This window comes from Chinchilla lanigera, unplaced genomic scaffold (genome assembly GCF_000276665.1).
Source record: "Chinchilla lanigera isolate Chin_1 unplaced genomic scaffold, ChiLan1.0 scaffold00044, whole genome shotgun sequence".
Lineage (NCBI taxonomy): Eukaryota > Metazoa > Chordata > Mammalia > Rodentia > Chinchillidae > Chinchilla > Chinchilla lanigera.
The window spans coordinates 15,743,767-15,759,039 of NW_004955445.1; the positions used below are offsets into that span (position 1 = coordinate 15,743,767).

Consider the following 15,273-nt stretch of genomic DNA (forward strand, 5'->3'; position numbering starts at 1 on the left):
ATAAAATATGATGTATCTTTAGCTAACACAGTTAATTATCCTCCAGCACCAATCACTGAGTGGGAGGTTACGGTAACAGAAGAGCTGAATAGCTGCAGTAAATACAATTTTTCTTTACTATATGCCAGACAGTGTGAGAATTCATTCTGTATACTTCTTATAAATTCCCTGACTATTGTGTCAGCTCTGTGATGTAGGCATTAATATCTCCTTGTTTTACCAATAAGGAAACAGATCATGAAGAATTAAGTAATGTACTTAGGAATGCACAATTCGTAATGGGCAAGGCCCTGGGACACAAACCAGCTCAGATGTTAGAGTTCTTAATCCCATTTTCAGATCCCACTCTTCATCCATTCATTCACCGAAAAGCATTATTATGTGCCAGGCACTGAAATACATGTTGGGGATACGGTAGATATAGGCTTTGGGGTCACAGAGCTTAGAGGAAGACAGTAGGCAATGAGTAAAGATCCAGTACAAGTTTTGATAAACGGTATGAAAGAAACAGAATTCTGTGATAGAGAACAACTCAGCATGGAGTTGAAGGACCTACTTAGACATTCAGGTGGCGTGTTCAGAGTTTTCACATTCTCTACTTAAGAAGAGAGAATTCAAAGAAGCCAAGAAGGAAGCCTAGAAATTCTGTATCAGAATTATCAATAAATGTCTAAAATTGTGTTCTTAAATGGCCTTGTGATGAAAGATCCCAGTTCTGCCCAGTTCCAGCAGCATTCCCTTATCTGACTGGGTCACTTCACCTTAAATTCTTCCTCTGTGAGGGGAAAAAGAAAACAGAAGTTTGATTTAGATAAGTTCTGGTCATATTAGCAAGGGTAGTAGAATGATGAAACACACATCTTCCATTCAGTTCTCTTCTGATTGGGCTACATTTTGAATGCTTCATTTGGTTCTAATTTCCAACTGTGAGAGAGACACAGACAAATTAGAAAGCGTCTGAAGAACTGGTCACTAGAGAAATTGTGGAATGAATCTGGATAATGGAAATACTGTATACAGTGCTAAGGGATGAGATGATGATCTTCAACTTTGTGGCAGGCCAGTGTAGAGAAGAGAGTTGATTCATCATGTAATAAAAAGAATCAGTGTGGCCGGTGCCCCAAAGGCAGACCTACAACCTGGGAACCAGGATCATCTAAGAAAAGAATTTTGTAAACGATCATCACGAAAATGAGTCCCCACGCCTTGATGATATGCAAATGGAGGAATAACAGGTGGCTGTAAAATGTTTTAATTGGGAAAGCAATTTGACAGCATCTGTTGTCTCATTTCTTCATACTTGGTGTTTCTAAATTTGTTGTTTGGTTTTTTGAGATAGGATCTTGCTATATAGTTCAGCCTGGCCTTGAACTCACTACGTAGCCCAGAGTGGCCTCAAACTTGCAGTGATCCTTCTGCTTCAGCCTCCTGAGTACTGCAATTTTAGGTGTATATCACCACACCTGACTCTAAATTATTTTAGAACCATGACATTAAGCTGGAGGCAAATGGAAGATGCTTAATTTTGGTACCATATTATATTTAGTGGTAGATGAAGTGTCCATGTAAAGCACCCCAGGATTTAAACCAAAACCTTAGTTAAAAGTTGGAAATGAAAGTGAGCTCTGCCTGGTCTTCGACACGAGTCACATATTGTGATTTCATCTTTTTCATTTTTAATTGCATTCATATAGGTTTTCTCTTTTACCTTTTTTTTGTTTTGGTAAGTTTGGCTCAGGGTTTATCAATTTTGTTTATCCTTTTAAAAAGCCACTCTTCGATGCATTGATCCTTTGTATTGTTTTTTAGTTTTAGTTTCATTAATTTCTGCTCTGATTTTTATAATTTCTTTCTGTTAATTTCAGGATTGGATTGCTCTTGTTTTTTGGGAGAACTTGACATGCATCATAGTTTATTTATTTGGAATTGATTAGTTGTTTTAAAGTGTATATTCACAGCTGTAAAATTCCCTCTTATAAATGCTCTCACTGTGTCCCTTAAATTTTGGCATATTGTTCTTCCATTGTTATCTGATTCTAGGAACTTTTTTATTTCTTGCCTGATATTGTCTATGACCCATTCATCTTCAGTAATGTATTGTTTAATTTCTATGTGTTTGCGTAATTTCTGCAGTTTCTTTTCCAGCTTCATTCCACTATGCTTTGATAGAATGCATGAGCTATTTCAAATATTTTGTATCTATTTAGGCATCCTTTATGGCCAAAGATATGGCCTATTATACAAAATGTTCCATGTGGTGCTGAGAAAAATGTATATTCTGGTGTCAGATGAAACACTGTAGATAACTGTTGAGTCCTTTCATTCAGTGGTGGGGTTTAATTGATACTTCTTTGTTCATTTTCTGTCTGGTTGACTTCTTTAATTGAGAGAGTGGTACATCAAAGAACCCTGCTACTCTGCTGTGACTTTATTGGTGTCTGTTCTTCTTTGAGCCCTTCAGATATTTTGATTGTTTGATAATTTCTACTTCAGTGTCTGTGAGATTTGAGGGGTGAAGGGGTTTTGGAGGCACCTGTTTTCTTCTATTTCTATTGTTTTTATATTTCAGGTTGAGGATCAGTTAGAGAAACTCTGTCCCTACTATTTAGATCTGTCTCCCTGTGATGCGCCCTTTTTGCTGTGTTTTGGTGTTTGTACCCCTCTTCAGCCTACTCATCATAATATTTGAGGGTGGTCTTAGTGTACAGTCTTCTCAGGGCTTGATACCCAGCACTACAGAGAGGACAAAACAAACTACAGTAATGTCCATGCCAGGGTAGGCCAGTTATTAACATCCAGTAAAAACCAACTAGCAGCAATAACTGTGCCACTATTAGCAATAGCAAAGACATCAGCAATAATACAGGCAGAGACAAATCAGATTACGGCACACTGCAAAAGCCAATAAAAACTACAACTGTACACCCTTAGCAATAGAAAAAGATGTACAGTAATGTAGACACAATGACAAACTAAATGTTGACATACAATAAATACCTGCTAAATGCAACAACTATACCACCATTAACAATTTAAAAGAGTTCCGCAACAGCAGCATTTAGTCAAATATCTAATAAAGGTTAATTGTAATAATAAAAATGGAGAGAATGGGAAAAGGGATAAATAAAGAAGTAAAATTTGAAAAAGAAAGAAAATGAGGATAAGATCGAAGAGGACAAAAATGTGAGATAAAGAATCCAATTTTTTAAAAATCTGCTGGACGCGATGGTGCATGCCTGTAATTCCAGCACTTGGGAGGCTGAGGCAGGAAGATCACCACAAGTTTGAGGCCATTGTGGGCTACATAGTGAGTTCAAGGTCAGCCAGGACTACATAGCACAAGACCCTGCCTCAAAAAACAAACAACGAAGAATAGAATTGAATAAAAGAAAATTAATAGAATTCAGTAAAAGTAACAGAAAAAGACAAGAAAAATAAGAGGAATAAAACAGAGCAAAAGAAAGGGAAAAAGAAAGAAAAATAAAAGAAAAAAACTACAAAACAAGAAACATAAGTCCAAAAAATTCCTCTATGTGTTTGGGTGAGTGGTTTCTTGACAGGGTCAGTAGTATTAAAATTTACCAGGTATTGGGAAGGATAATGAGTCACAACGAGGGCCACTTTGCTTCCACATTCATTTCACTGTGTGTGTGTGTCCTGCTCTAGCTTTCCTGCTGGGTGGGATCAATCAATGGTGTGGTTTCTGCCCTATGGCCATTCATTACAGCAGCACGCAGTGTCCATGCCCCTCTGTGTGCTCCAAGTCACTGCTATCTTCACCTGGCTTCACGGCCTATGGGCTTGTGTTCCAGGCGCCCTTCTGTCCGTAGACCCTGGGTTGTAGTAGTACAGTAACAGTCCAGGCCGAGGTGTATCCCTGATCACATTGGCAGATAGGGAAATCAAACAGACCACTGAGCTCTGTGCAGGATGAGGGCAGTGATGGGGAGGGTCAAGCAGTCCACTGGACTTAGTGCCAACACTTTCAGACCCAGACCCCTCAGAAAGTTGCATGTGACTGGCCGGCTTCTCACTCCAGAAGCAGACGCTGCTTCAACTTCTCAGCCTGTGACCTACCTTCTCTTCTCAGCTGCCTCCATGGCTGTCTCCCACTCAGTCTCTGTAGTAAGACGGTCCCAGAAATGTAGTTGTTCTGTGACTTCTGATTCCCAGAGTGGTTCAGTCTTGAACAGTTTACCCCAGTTGCTGTAGTGAATTTCTTTCCCTCTAGCTTGCCATGCAGAAGGAGTCACTTTCAGAATAAAATTCCACAGTGTTGCAGCTTACAATGACCGTGGGCTTCTGTGGGGCAGGGAGCTAGTACTGGTAGTGCATTATTTCTCCCTTGGGCTGCTAACCCTCGGTTCACCTGTGTGTGTGCAGGGACGGGTCCCCCTCCCCAGAAGCCAGGCTTTGAACCCCAGACTTCTTTGTTCTTTTCTCTGCATTTTCTTCAGTTTCTCCCATTTTTCTGTGACTTTTTAGTTTTCCTCTTGACTTCTTCATGATTTCCAGAACTCTTCTTCCCTTTCTCTTTGCTAAATTATTGTTTTACAGGTGCCTGGATTCCAGGTCCCGGAGAGTCTATGATATGCTGCCGATCTTCACCCTGCCATTTTCTCCTCTCTTTTTTCTAGAGATATTTTAGTGTACATACACACAAGCATATCCATAGTTTTTCTTGTACACTTTTCTTAAAAAACAAATATAGGTACATATAAAATACATAAAACATACACACACACAAAGATATATCAAGATGTTTTGAAGGTTAATCCATAGCTATAAAAGTACAACCTCATTTTTTCTCACAAGCACATATTACTCCTTTGTATAGATGTGCCATAATTGATCTGACTGTTTCTTGTTGGTGATGAGATTATTTTCAACCATTGACTGTTACAGTGCTTATACTGGGTTACCTCACATTACTTCACAAATGTACAAGTCTATCTGCAAGTTACACTCCTAGGAGCAGAACTGCGGAAATCTGAGAGAATTTGCCATTTTGTTAGCTATTGTTTTTTTTTTTTTTTTGGTTTTTCTCCGGTACCGGGAACCGAACTCATGACCTTGCGCTTGCCAGGCAGGCGCTTTGCCGCTGAGCTAAATCCCCAGCCCCTTGTTAGCTATTGTTAATGGAGTTTTCAGTAGAGGTTTCACCAGGCTGTAGATGAGAGTGCCTATTTCTGAAAACCCTTGCCAACTCAACATACTTTTCCCAAGTAAGTGAAAGAAAGATGCAGAGTAGTTTTAATTTATATTCTCTTGCGGTGAAAGAAGTCTAGTGTTTATGTGTAAGATCTTGCTAGACTTTGTAATGAACCCCTTGAAGAAAGTCGTCAATATAGACTGCACCTGGAAAGAGGAACATCACATCCACAGGAGTGAGCCAGAGAGTTCTTTTTCTACATGAATTTTCATGAGAAATTTAAGCAAACTCACCAGCAAGCAAGCTCTTTAGGCTGTAATTGTCTGGCCCATACTGGTAAAATTCAATTGAAACAAATACAATTTCAGAAGTAAAACCACGTCCAGAACAAGCCATTTATATTGCTTTTTTAAGTTTTTAGTTTTTAATTTAATAATTTAGTTCTGTACTTTGAGCAAAATTTAGGATGCATAACAAAGCAGCACTTTTAACTTTGAAGGGAGCGATCTCACACCTCCAAGGGTATGACCACTTGGCCTCTTTTGTTATCCTAGGTTTGCTCCCAGCTTCCCCATCCCACTTGCTTTCATGCCCCTCCATCCCACTTTCAGTATTTTCTCTGTGATTTTAAGCAAGTGTTGGCAAAGACCAGAGTCTTTTCATTGGGAACATTAGCACTGTACCGCCTCTGTGCTCATTAGCAGTCTGACCCATTAATTCCCTGAAGCACTTGTGATCTAACCAGAGCAACCTCGTATTTCTCCTAGAAAGGAACTTTTCATTCTTGGCAGTTAAGATTTGCCTTTGCTTTTTTCATGAGCTTAGCAGGCTCAAACCTATATTGGATGACAGCAATTCTATCCTCCTAGTTGCTTAATTCAAAAATATCAGTCTTTCTTGATTCTGTGGCTATAATGTTTACATGCTCCATTTGGCCCTTTAGGAAATCTTGTCAGCTCTACTTTTAAAATGTAGTCAGAATCCAGTATCCTCATTACCTCCATCTCTACTATCTTGATGCGAATGTCTGTCATCTCCTGCCAGGACAGCTGCCATACCTCATGAATTTCCCTGTCTCCGCTAGCTTTTCCTATAGTCTGTTCTCAGCACAGCTGCTGGAGCCTTTTTGTAGAATGTGGTTGGATACTGTCAGTCCTCTGCTCAAAGTACACCCTTGGCACTGCTTGTCTCAGAGAAACTTAAATTATCACAGTAGATCCCCCCCCCACACACACACTACCTCTTCGACCTTGTCTCCTCTCCTCTCTACTTCCGCCTTTTCTCCACTACTGCCACTCAGCCCTCCTGGCCTGTTGGCTTTTATTTGAACATGCCCAGGCACTTTTCCATCTCAGAGTCCTAGTGCCTGTTGGTGCCTTTGCCTGGAATGTACTTCTCCACATAACCAGATGGCTCACTTCCGCACTTCTGAGTCTGCTCCAGTGTCACATTCTCGGCAAGGCTTCTCCTGACTGTATCTAAAATTGCAGTCTCACCCTCTCCCTACTCACCATGCCATGCTCCCTCTATACTTCTCTGCTTTTCCCCCTTGCGCTTATTGCTGTCTAATATTATTTGATTTACTTTTTTTTTTTTTTTACTTTTTGAGACAGGGCCTCTTTATGCAGTTCAGACTGGGCTTATGCTCACTTTGTAGCCCAGGCTGGTCTTGAACTCGCAACAATCCTCCTGCCTCAGCCTCCTGAGTGCTGGGATTACAGGCGTGCGCCACCATGCCTGGCTTCATTTACGTTTTTATTGTTGCTTTTCCTCCTTCCCTCCTCTCTCTTGTCTCTTTTCCTCTAACTAAAATGTAAATTCTAGGAAAGGAGAGATTTTTATCTCTTCTTTTTCGTCTTCCCCATATTCTAGTTACTACATTTGTTAAAATGAACTTTCTTCACTCAGTAACACTTGTCCCTCAAATTCTGCCAAACCTAAACTGAAACAAACAGGTGTTGTAGTACTGGTGATGTGATTTAAATTCAGGAGCACTGATCCATATTTGGGGAGGAATTCTCACATTATAAATAATCTGGTATCATTTGGGTAGCAGAGTTTATGAGAAATTAAATATGACAGAAGAATCATCATACAGGGAGCTGATAAATACACTCAGGTTATATCTAGAGAATTAGATTTAGATTTAGGTGCTACTGTGGAGATGATGAGAGACAAGGAAGAGCACATGCCAAAGACAGCGGAGTGCAGGGACTGAGGATGAGCATCTAGGGGAAAGGATGATTGAGGCCAGGGATACGGCTCAGTGGCATAAGTGCTTGCCTGGCAAACCTGAGGTCATGAGTTCGATTCCTGGTACCAAAAAAAAAAAAAAAAAGAAGAAGAAGATTGAGAAAACATTATTCCTTCTTCCAAATGTTGAAAAAGGTGTCATGTGGAAAAATCAAGGATTTTCTCTGAACACTTCAAGTTATTCCCCTCCACCTCATCAAAAGCAGATCCAGCTTTTAAGGAATTTAAACATTAATAGGGAACCCTCCTAAAAAATATAAAGAATCTGAGCAGAAAGTTAGGAAAACATATATAAAGTTAGATGTAAGCATTGAAGGTGCCTGTGAAATGAGGATCCCTGAAGTTTCATCTGCATTGGCTGCACCATAACTCCCCCAGATTCAGAGTTAATATACCAGCAAAACTGCACTACTTGTAGTTCTCCAGACATGCTGTGTTTTCTCTTCCCTCTGTGGCTTTGTATAAAGTATTCCCTCTGTCTAGAATACTGTTTTCCCAACTCACCTGCTTGGCAGTTTTTACTCATATTTCAAGCTCTAATTCAAAGATTGCCACTTTATTGAGACCTTACTGCGTGTTTCCAAGAAGACTTAGGGATTTGGCAAGCCTTTTTCTGTGCCCCCACTGGGCCAGTGCATGCTTCTGCTGCAGCACAAAGCTCATTGTTTGATTTTTGTTGGTGTGTTGGTCTAGTTTCCTTTGTGTTGTGTGTCAGTCAGGATGGGCTGCAATAATGAGCAACTCCAAAAACCTCAGTGACGTAAGGCAACAAAGCTCACTTCTTGCTCACATGGGGAGTCAGCTATTTGTAGTGCTGAGAATCAAACCCAGGGTCTCATGCATGCTAGGCAAGGGTTCTACCACTAAGGTACACCTTCAGCTCCTTGTTCTTCTTTTGGCTGCAGATAAGTAGAGCACTCATCATCTGGAACATTATCCTTTTCCAGGCCACAGAGAAAATAGTGCAGCAGAGCACATACTTTCTCCTGAAACTTTCCCCTTCAGGTGACACATTTGCTCACATTTCCCTGGTTATACTTAACTTGAGGTACATAGGGATACCAATGTGTCCAGAAAGAGAGCAAGCCCAGAGTAGTGGTGAGTAGTTCAGTAGCCACAATAGATTATTAACTTCTTGAGCTCAGAGATGGAATAAATTTAGCAAATACTGTGCAACCTTTGGGATGGTAATTTTTTGTTTTCTGCAGAACTCTGACTGTGCTAAGCAGCATATCTGCTACACTGCCAAGGTAATTCTTTGTGTTACTTACTACAAGCACCATTTCCTAAACATCCTTTCAGGGTCAGTGGGTATTGAGTATCTGGAGACAGATATTCAGGTATGAACTATTCTGATTACTAGTAGAGATACTTGCAAGGTAATTTATACAAAATGGGTAGTTGAAATATATAGTCTCTAAAGTCTTTATTCTGAGGCATCCCTCTTTTACTTTTCTGAGCATGAAAAAGAATAAATTAGTGTTCACTTTGGAGGTGATAACATCTGACTGGAGCAGACTATTTCTTTTGGTACCTTGAAAGAAACAAGAACTACAGGGGAAAAAAGCAGAGAGCACTACCCTGAGCCTTCAACGGAGTAGTGATTACTAAATGCAGAAGGTAAAGTATCCAGAGGGCAAAAGTAGGCCAGCTGTGATCTTGACTTGCTTTACACTGAGGATTTCGGATTGGAAGTAGACTCACGTTCTTTGCAACTCTTTTCTTTGTTTCCAGCAGAACTCTGACTGTGCTGAGCAGCATATCTGCTACACTGCCAAGGTCCTGCCTACACACATTCCTGAAGAGGGACAGTTTCCTCTGTGTGTGTGTGTGTGTGTGTGTGTGTGTGTGTGTGTGTATTTTAAGGTACTGGGGATTGAGCCTAGGGCCTTTACACTGAGCTAGATCCCCAACTCGCTTAATTTAATTTAATGTATTATTTATTTTGAGACAGGCTATCACCAAGTTGCTTAGTGCCCAGGTGGTCTCAAACTTGTGAGTCTTGTGCTTTAGCCTCCCAGAGTGCTGAAATTGCTGGCATGCACCATGCGGGGTTCTGTGTGTTCTTTTTGTTATACATTCCTACTGACTAGTCTTGGTCTAATCATTTAGCCCCACTGTCAGAGTTTTCTATTCAAACATGAGTAATACATCCTCTCCTCTGTCAGTCTAAAAATATTATACATTTTATGGAAGAACCTTGAGACAATAACATTAGTGAAAAAAATCACACAGGTTTAAATATCACATGGTTTTTTAATGTGAGAAACACAAAATGTAAGTAAAGAACAAAATAAAAGATAGACAATAGGAAATAGGGAGATAGATCTTTTACAAATAGGAAGGGAACCAAGAGATGGAGGGAAGGCACAGGGAGGGTCGGAAAAGGGATGAGAATTAAAAAAGAATGAAGCTGTGATATGTATATGTGCTAACCTCCATGAGGAATGTGATCATTATGTACTACAAACATGTACAAATAAAAATAATTTTTAAAAAATTATAAATGCTATGGACATAACAACCCTAGAGCCTAAAAAATGAAAAGAAAAATGACACTGGAATAATTCAGCTTGTAAAAGCCCCCTATAAGAAGGACATACAAAAATAATTAAGAGAAATGCATTCATTAGTGAGCAGATATTTAGAAAGAACGTAACCTACAAGAGAACATGGAATTTAGAGTCAGAATATCTGGCTCTGTCATGCATCTGCTGTGACTAGTCGTATCACCTCTCCTTTGTTGCTCAGTAGCTCCTCAGTGCTAAATAGGGCAAGCGGCAATAATAACGAACTCAAGAAGTTGTGGAGATCTATCAAGATTGATCGGGCAGTATGCAAGTGCTCTGCAGGCTGTGGTGCACTTGGAGTGATGTAATTTAAAGTGAATTTAGTTTTCTGGTTGGTCACAGAAACTTCCGAGAAAGCAAGTTGATTTATTTATGGTTCACTTGAACAACTTGAGTGACTGCTTCTGGTTGTCAGAGTCAATGTTAGTGTTTTTCAAGGATGGAAAGAGAAGTATTTAAAATGAAATATGCTTTAAAAATATAAATGTAGGAGCTGGATGTGGTGGTGTATGCCTGTAATCCCAGCACTCAGGAAGCTGAGATAGGAGGAACACTGTGTGTGTCAGGGCCAGCCTGAACTATCTAGCAAGACCCTGTCTCAAAAATCCAAAAAATAAAACAAAATAAATTTAAGCTTCATTTATGATGCAAGCTTTCTTTTCTTCTAGAAGGCTGAGATTTGTTTTATGAAAATATGAAATATGCATAGAAGTAGAAGTGAATGAGCCATATGTATCCCAATCCAACTCGAATAATTCTAAGTTCATGGTCATATTTGTTTCATCTATTTTCATCCAATTTTCCACCAGAAAATAATTTTGTGGGGGTTTTTCCACCTCTAGTAATTCCATGTGAGAAATTATTGTACCCTTGAGTACTTCAGTATGTCTCACTGACCCAAGTAAAACTTTTGTTTGTGAAATAACCAAAACACTGTTATCCCACACAGTGATATTAACAGTAATTTCTTAATGTCATTTAATGCCCAGTTGTGGTAGATGGGCTCCAAAACATGGCCACCATCAATTCTGTACCTCCCTGTATTGGAATTTAACCCTTCCCATGAAGAGGTGGAGTCTGTTTAACCTCTCCATAAATCAGGACTGGGCTTGTAACTTGCGTTACAACTTGTAACTTATTCTGACAAAAAGTCAGAAGTAACACTGCCAGTTCCAGGCCCAGTCTTTAAGATGCCTGGCAGCTTTTGCTGCTTCTCTAGGATGTCATCTGTCATTGATTCTGCTTGACCACCGTGCTGTGAGAAAACCCAATTTTCCACGTAAAAAGAGGGTGAATCTGAGCTTGCATGGTTGTGGTACATACCTGTAATCCTGATGCTTGGGAGGCTGAGGCAGGCTGAAGGAGGATCATAAGGTCAAGGCCAGCCTGGGCTACACAGTGAGTTCAAAGCCAGCCTGGAGTACATAGTAAGTAAGACCTAGTAAGACCCTGTCTCAAAAACCAAAAAACCACAAAACTATCCTAGATAAGACCCAGCCTATCCCAGCATTCCAGTGGAGGTGTCAGACATGTAAGTGAAAGAAGCTACCTTGGACGTTCCAGCTCAGAGGAATTTCCTGGCTGAGCTCTGCACAGAATCACAAGAGATATGTTTTTGTTTAAACCACTAGGGTTTGAGCATCTTTTGTTTTTTAACATGGCAATAGGCTAAAATACCAGTGTATGTTCATATTTTCCCTGATTGCCTCTGAAGTGGCTTTTTTTGCTGTTGTTTTATTAGAGTTAGGATGCAAGTAAGGCATGGCTCATGTTTTCAAATGAAATCTGTGTATCACACATAGCATTTGCTGTTATATCCTTAGCAGAAGTTTATATTGTTAAATTTATTTGCTTTTTTTTTTTTTGAGATGGGTCTTGCTATATAGTTCAGTCTGGCTTTGAACTCACAGCGTAGCCCAGGGTATCCTCAAACCCCCAGTGGTCTTCCAACCTCAGCCTCCCAAGTGCTGAGTTTCAGGTATGCACCTTTGTTCCTGGCTTCGTTTGCCGTTTTTAATCTACCAAATTTAACCAAATCAGCTTGAATAGATTTTAAAATCCAGGAACTTAAATTTTGTATTTCTGTTGGTTAACCAGGTGGACTAATAAAAATTGAACAATTACCTTTGTTAAATTCTTGAACTCTCTACATTAACATGAGAAATTTTGTCCTGTTTCTCAGTATTGTAACTGAAAGGGATGGGGCAAACAGATGTGGAACCTTGGAATTGTGGTCTGAGTTACAAATGTTGCCTAAGCTATTGAAGATAATAACAATCAGATGATAAGGTAGGCTGCTTTAACTCTCCTAGGCTGTTATTGAGCTTCTTAAAGTAGAGACTCTTTTATGCTAGTATTTACCAATATATAGAGACCAAATTTACAAAGTTGATAGACCTGGAATCAAATACATTTGAATAAAAGGCCTAAAACCAGTGAAACAGATTTTCCTGGCTGGTCGATGAAATATGAATATTTCATATTTCATGAAATATTACTTCTTTCTTTTCAAGTTCTGGTCTCACCCCCTTTGTAAAAGTCAGTAAAATGTATTTTTCTCTAAACTTAAGATGTAATTATTGAAGGAACTAAAATAGAACTGAATATAGAATTTCATGGTAATACGAAATACAAGAACAATTACATACTAAGAGATTACTGCTATAGTTTTTATTAAATATTGTTCAAGATATACTCTAAAGCTGTTTTATCATTATTTGCATTTCAAATATTTCTAACCTTTGACATGTAAAAATTATGAAAAGGCTCCTTTCATTATCTCAAATGTGATCAGAATTTCCAGTCTTTTCTTTTGCAATTGAGGGAATTGTGATTAAGCACCCTGGAAATTCTCAAGCTTCATCGTTTCAGTCTCCATTTGGGTTTGACTACTAGCTCATAATTGAGTTATAAATTACTAAATCCAATATCTCTTGTCACTGGGGGAAGTGGGAGAGCTTTGTTCAGTGCGAGTGGCCGTGTGCCAACGTAAAGAGGCACTAGGTGGTGCCAGTGTTACATCACTTCAGCTGAGGTCATTGATCAGTCCTTCCTGTTCTTCAGTGACATTTATTTTCCTAAGAAGCAAATAGTAAAATTTCTTTTTGTAGTGTGCTTTGTATAAATTGGAATGTTTTCTAACAAAAGTAGATAACTTTTGTCTGGATATAACTGTATTCATCTTAGTTCTTTGTATAAATATATTGAATTTAGTTTAGGTGTTAAAATGAACATGTTGCTGGGTGTGGTGGTGCATGACTGTAATCCCAGCACTTGGGAGGCTGAGGCAGGAAGATTGTTGTAAGTTTGAGACCAGCCTGGGCTACAAAGTGAGCACAAAGCCAGCCTGAACTGCATAGTGAGACCCTATCTCAAAAAGACGAAAAAAAAAAAAAAAGTTAAGTACAATAGAGAGTGAATAAATAATTGTATTTTTAAAGACCTAATTTCAGTTATTGCTTGGTTGAGAAGGAATCTAATGGGCAAACTCCCTTGGTTCTCTAAGGAAGACTCAGATTATGTGCACAGTACCAGTTTACAGAAGAAAACACAAGGAGCAGTAATTTAGAGCAAGTCCTCTGGAGTTTATAGCTCCCGCAGATACAGGAGAGCTGATATTATCCTTCAGTTTGAAGGCAGGCAAAGGCAGATATATGAGGTCCAGCAGACAGTGAAAGATCTTGATTTGAAGAATTTGTTTCCTTATATAAGCAGTTGAACCTGACTTTCTAGAATAGTTATGGTGCCATCGGTGCAAATTGATCCATGTGAGTGTGATTTTGTCTTATGCTCCAGAATTCTTTTGAAATGGGCCCATCAATTTTGTTGGGAGTTTGTGGTAGTGGTTCTCAGTGCCAGTCACTGCTGCCATGGCTAGAGTCATGCCAGCTAGTCTTGGAGATACTCATTTATTCTATAGCTTGCACCCCAGCCTGACTACTAGAATAGTTGCCGTGATTTCATAGGAGAACCTGCTGGGTTTTTTTTTCTCCACATGTGGCCTGAGGATGACTTTTTGACATTTCTAGTGCCTGACTGAGGGTTTACTAATTTTTCAGATAAATAGTATAAATCCACAAAAATTCTATTTTTAGGATGTTTGTTCTAGAGCTATTTTTAAGTGTGAAACTTCCATATTTTCTAAGGATTCTGCCTCAGATTGTGCCTTTATGATTTCAGCATGTCAGGGGCTTTTGCCCATGGAATTATTTTTGTATTGAAGTTGACATTTGAAAACAGTGAGTTGTCAGATTCCCTCTACTGACCTGCTTTAGGCCAATCTATTGCGTGTATGCGTGTGTGCCTGCCATCCATCTTTGTCTGTTGGCTGATCCATTTATTCTTTCTTCCTGTCTGTCTGTCCATCTGTCCGTCTATCCATCCATCCGTCCATCCATCCATCTATCATCTATCTGTCTGTCTGTCTGTCTATCTATCTATCTATCTTAGTACTGGGGATTGAACCCAGGGAATGCCAAGTTGTATTCTCAACCCATTTCTGTTTTGAGACAGGATCTCTCTTAGTTGCCTGGGCTGGCCTCAAGCGTATGATTCTCCCACTTGAGCCTCTCAAGCAGCTGGGATTACAGCAATGTACCACCTCACCCAGCATGGCATTTGTTGTTCCAGTACTTCAACAAGATAAGGTCGTCAAATAAATGATAAGGTACTGATGTCAATTAGAGTCTCCATTTAACAAAACTTTGGTATCTGAGGGGGCTATATCAGGACTACCCTTGCCAATTCACACAGTGTTTATGTCTCACTGAAACTGCTCAACACTAAATCAGCACTCAATCTCCACATGCTGGCCCCCCTACTGGCAGGATGTACTTATTACAAGCACTAATAAATGGATTTATTTATATTCTTTTTTTCTTTTTAAAGTTCTGGACCTAGGGCCTTTACACTGAACTACATTCCTTACCTCCCCGCTTTTGTCTTGAGACAACATCTCGCTAAGTTGCTAAATTGCCTAGGCTGGGCTCAAACTTGTAATCTCCCTGGCTTCAGAGTGCTAGGATTACAGATGTGTACCACCGTGACCAACTTCTTATTTTACTTTGTTTTGTCTTTTTGAAACACGGTCTCGGTATGCAGTTCAGGCTGGCCTTGAGCTCACTTTGTAGCCCAGGCTGGCCTCGAATTTGCAACGATCCTCCTGCCTCAGGTCCCGAGTGCTGGGATTACAGACAGGCGCCACCACGGCCTGCCTTTTTTTTTTTTGGTATCGGGAATGGAACTCAGGGCCTCACACTTGCCAGGCAGGCGCTGTGCCACTGAGCTACATCCCCAGCC

At 39.8% G+C, this 15,273-nt stretch overlaps 1 protein-coding gene across 7 annotated transcripts in view; it reads left to right on the plus strand.

The window, feature by feature from the left end:
• The window catches only part of Zhx3 (zinc fingers and homeoboxes 3), a 152,516-nt gene that overhangs the window by 111,044 nt on the left and 26,199 nt on the right, over nucleotides 1-15,273 (plus strand). Inside the window, exon 1 of one of the 7 annotated variants that reach the window (XM_005392515.2) lies at nucleotides 14,416-14,641. The exons of the other annotated variants lie outside the window; for them this stretch is intronic. The gene's annotated coding sequence lies outside the window, so the exon portion shown is untranslated. Of the gene's footprint in view, nucleotides 1-14,415; nucleotides 14,642-15,273 lie in introns of those variants that run through there. 7 annotated transcript variants of the gene reach the window in all.